We start from the raw sequence: 5,127 nt of genomic DNA on the forward strand, positions 1-5,127 counted from the left end.
GCGGTCATGTACATCAGTTTGGGTTGTCGGAGGCCTCTTAGGAGGAAGGAGGCTTTGTAGTAACTCTTTTTAGGATAAAACCTTTTGGGCTAGTTTTGAACCTCTCCTTTCTGAGAAGAGGAAAGCCACTGTTTCTTTCCCTTGATGCTAAGGGGCATTTAGACAGGTAGCTCAGATGAAATGACCAGCAGTCTATGGGACACCAACCCTGAGAGAGACTTCTTCCTACAGAAGGAGAACAGAGCAGTTGGCACTACTCTTGTAGTGCTGAACATCTTCTTGACCAAAAAGATCTCAGAAAATCATCATCAAAAGCATTAGCACTGCACTCTGCAACTTCATGATCTCTCTTTGACACTTAGGGTCTTACTCAGAGGACACTTGAAGGCTTTTTATTTTCCTGTTGTGTGTTGGTTCAGTTTTTAGGGTTTGGTTGTGGTTTTGTTTTTTTCCCAAGCTGCTTCAGGGGCTGCAAGCAGCAAAGCATCCTGCCCTGCTATTTATAGCAATGGAGGTAAAAATCATTTTAAGAGTGGAGCACAACTTCAGATGGAGGCAATTGAGAGTCATTGAACTCAGCAGCTGTGCAGCTGCGTCACCAAAACCCTCACACTGCCCAGTTATTTTCCTTGGCTACTGCTGCCTTTAAGAACTTGTTTTTTCCTGACTATGCTTCAGTTGGCTGTTTGTGAAGGCCTGGCTGGTGTTTGTTGAACAAAGAAAGAGCAAGAAGTTGCTTCTGTTATTCTCCAGGGATCTTTATAGGGAAAATGCTGTTTAATATTGACATATTCTCACAGTCTCTGGGGGAGAGAAAGGGAGGTGAAGAGGAAGGGGGGATGGGGAGCACTGTCTGACCTTTCTCCCCAGAGGATAAAAATCAAAAGAGGAAAAACCCAAATATATATCTTCTTTTTTTGTTGTTGTTTGTGATTGTTGCAGACTGAAGTTCCTCTCCTGTATCCATGTTCTCTTCTCCCTGAGTATTAGTTCACTGCCAGTAAATATAATCTGCGTTTTTGAGTATAAAATTGCATTCTAGTATTTTCTCTAATGTTTGACAGAAGATAGACAATAGGACCAACCAACAAGGTCTCCTAAGCAACTGCACTTTAAGTGACAGAGGTTCTTTCTGCCTCATTTTACAGCCCATGGCATCACCTGCAAATTCTTCTATAGCAAAGGTCCAGGAAGCTGTTCTGCTGACACTAACACAGGCAAAGCCTGGATAAAAGACCAAATCTACTATTTACAGAACACCAAAGTTAGAAAAATAACCCACTGCTGTTGGAATAAGGATCAGAATAAACACAGACCTGGAGGCTTTCCCTGGGCATGTCCAATTAAATGAAGATTATAGCCAAGTAAATAAAGGGAATAAAATTTTTAAAAATATGCTAAACATCCTTTTCCTTCCCCTTTTAGTCTTCTTCCTACTTCAAAGCAATCCTCAGACTTTAGTCCTGTATGTGGGCACAGAAAGCACACCCATACTGCCCATACACACTGGGGTACACCCTCAGCCTTGTATGTCTACAAACACCAGTTCCTGCCTGCTGGTGCCTAAACAGAGGCAGCATCTCCCATATCCTGCAGTGTCTTGTGGTTAAATAAGCTTCTCATCAACCCAGTGCCTGAGCATTTTGCTATGGACTTGAAATGTTCAGCACAGCACCCCAGACTCCAGAGCCTGGGAAGAAAGAAATAAAAATTCCTCCTTCTTCCTTATTTCTGCTAAAACAACAAAGCCTCAAGCAAAAAACAAGCAGCCCAAACAAATTTTAAAGAGTGTGAGGCTGCTCCCTGGGATATGTGGAGGTAGGGAATAGCTGTGCAAAGGGAGAAGGGCAAACCGAGCAGCTGCTGCAGAGGGCAAAATGCAGAGGTGTGAAAGGCCTGTGGCAGATGCTGTGGGGAAGAGCTTTGCACAGAATAACTGATGCAGAGCCCCAGGACATGTAGAGGAAGGAGAGACTGCTGGCTGGGATGTGGCTGTGCAGAATGTACACAACAGCACACAGAAAGCAGGAGAGTTGACTTGCACTGATTTTCTGTGTGAACACTGGGGTTCCCCAGTAATTCATATTTCTGCTGCCTTTTCAAGCCTTTTCAGACCTCCACAGGCCAAAATTCCTGGAGTGGCAGCAGATACAACTGCTGGACCATGAGAGTGCTCTGGACAACACAGCAGCCCCAGCTGACAAATCATGAGCTGCTGTTACACATGAGCAAGTGTAAAAGCTTGGCAAACCCCAAAGCTCATGCTCATCTTGAGTCCTGTATAGTTCCTTGACAGGTGCTGGATTCCCTTGTTTTTCCTTGTTTGCATACACAAAGTGCCTCTCTCTCTCCTCCCAGTGATGTTTTTTAGCTGCTATCAGAGGCACAAATGTGTTAGAGCATTCATTCCGTGGGGGAACAGAGAGCTATTAATAATCAGGCATTGGAGCAGCTCTGTGGGACTCAGGGAAGATGACAAAGTGTGTGATACACTGACTACAGCCTAAAGGCTCTCTCTCCATTACTGCTTCCTCTTGGGGAGAGTCACTGATGCTCTGGGATAGCACCAATCCTGCACTGAGGGTACAGAGTTATAAGGTGCCATCCCTGCAGAAAGGGGCCTTCAAGTACTTGGCAGCTGTACAGCAGCCTGGCCCAGTGTCATGCCCATCCAGTTAGAGGAAAGAAAGTAGCAGACATAACTTCTTTTCTTTTTTTTTCCTCAGGATATGGTTATTTTCTTTCTGTTGTGTGTTGTTTCATGGTTTCCTGCTCCACCCCTACCTTGTCTTCCTAACAGCCACAACCTCTATTTATGGATGTACATGGTGTGCTCTCATTCCTGTTTTGAACCCAACATTGAGCCTGAAAAGCTGTCATTGCCTTGCTCAGCTTCCCAGCGGGCACACACGAGCAGGACAGGTGAGAGGGAGCTCCCCCACAGGGCTTAGCTAGGGTAGGGCTGAGCAGCAACCAGAGATGACCTTGCTGACCTGCAGCATAGAAGTGTCCTGAAATACTCATGTCTTTCTTACAGTAACTGGGGATCTCTCCCTTTCCTTTTTTTGCTGATTAGGCCTTGCAGAAATAATGAGGTCAATGACCACTTTGACTTGAAAAAGCTGTAGCTGCCAGTCCAGTACTTTTGAGAATCAAGATCACTTACTTTTTTTTTTTCCTAAGAGACACAGCCAGTAACTGCTTACAACAGAAAGACTGTCAGAATATTTTGTTTTAAAGAGACACCACCTGACATTTCACTTCCTTTTATCCAAGAAACAGAGATATCAAGTTTGGGTCATAAACTTGATGTTAACTGCTGGCAGAAGAAGATGCTGATCCCCTCTTTGAGTAATTACCCTTTGCAGTTCTGGCTGATGTAAGGGGACAAGTGGAAATTAATAAAGTCTACTCATATCTCAGCAGATAAGGGTCACACCACAGCTGAAATGACACAGATGCTCCTGCAGCCAAAGGGAATGACAATGCTTTCTTTCTAAAGAACCCCAGCTGGCCTTTGTTACCTTGGAGGGAGATCTGTGACAGTGCAGCAGCACTTGCAGACCACTAGATGCGATATGTGAGTTCATCAAAGTTTTTAGAGACAGTTTACAAAACCTAGGAATTGCTGGTAGAATGCAATATTTTTTGATGAATAAGGAAATAGCCTTTCTCTCCCCACACAGTGACTTGATTAAAAGGCCAAGGCATTTGGCAAGATCCAAAAACAATGTTTTCAATTTTTAATACTGTTGTGTCACTTCCAGTCTCTATCCAATCGTGCTGTATTAGGAGTTTTTATGCAATTTATTTCAAAATCAGCAGTTTGTTAACTGGAAGACAAAAAGCTTATTTTACAGTAAAAGAAGCTAATCACTCTCTAGGGCCTTCTTTAACAAACAATTCCTTGGCCAAAACCTGAAAAATTAGCAACAAATTCAGAAATACTTTAATTTCTTTTGTAATAATCAATGGTTACAGACACCCTTCACAAACTGTAAAATGTTGGTCTTACACGGTACACACGGAGGCATAGGCTTAAATTTAGCCATGAGAGCATCCTCCTGCATGCCACAGCTACCCTAAGTTCAGAACACGAGAAAGCTTTTTGCAAGTCTGGATGCTAAGGCTATATCTTAACATAAAGGAACTGGAATCTTCAACAGATAAAACTGACCATCTTTAGTCTGTGTTCTGAAAACAGCTCTTTGTTTAGTGACAGCAGGGGGGTGTAGCCATCATTACAGGCACGTTACATTTCTGTGATGCACAGACTGTTCATATTTAAGAGGAAGGTAGCCCATCCACCTCTGAACTTTGGAGCTGCAGTCCCAGTCAGCCAGCAAGGAGGGAACAGACTGTGCTTTTCCATGTGTGGCACTGTACAAACCTGAAGATGCAAGGCTTGTCACACAGGAGTGAGTTGGTATAACCAAAAAGTCTAGGCATGATGGCAACCTCAAAGGAACTGCCCAAAGATTAATTCCTTTTTGCATCAGGGTAACAAAGACATGAGAAACAGGTCTGGAAAGCACAGCTTGATGTGGAAAGTGCTCCAGATAGAAACTCCTCTGGCTCTTTGGGAAATGAAGAAATATTCACTAAGGGAGAAGATACTTGTTTGGTTTGGGGTACCTAGGAGATCTGGATTTAGCTCTTTGCAATTTCTCTCCTGGGTTTATTACACAGAAGTCTCACGTGCTCTAGCTGTAAAACAGAGTTACTGGTGTGCTTCCCTTCTGCTTCTCATCCACATACAGAGGGAACTGAGGACAACAGGACTCCAACTTGATACTCTCTAACTGACATCAAAGCACAACTCATAAATATGGAAAAAACCAGTGTAAATAAATTACTTGTGTGAAAAGTATTTCTAAACATAGTCTAAATAAGGGCAGAAAAATTGTATCATAGGGATGCAAAGGGTTTTCATAACATCAGGGCCAAATTTTCTGTAAGAAAATTTTCTCTTGGGAGTGAGACAGAAGAAGCAGAGAAGACATTTGTTTAAAAAGAGGTTTACATCAACAGATTATTTGTGTAAACTTTAATCTCCTTACAGTAGAAACATACAGTCAAAGCCAAAAGTAGTGTAACAATTTTACAGCAAAGCTTACCAGTAAAAAT

The sequence above is a fragment of the Fringilla coelebs genome (genome assembly GCF_963513975.1).
Source record: "Fringilla coelebs genome assembly, chromosome: 4".
NCBI lineage: Eukaryota > Metazoa > Chordata > Aves > Passeriformes > Fringillidae > Fringilla > Fringilla coelebs.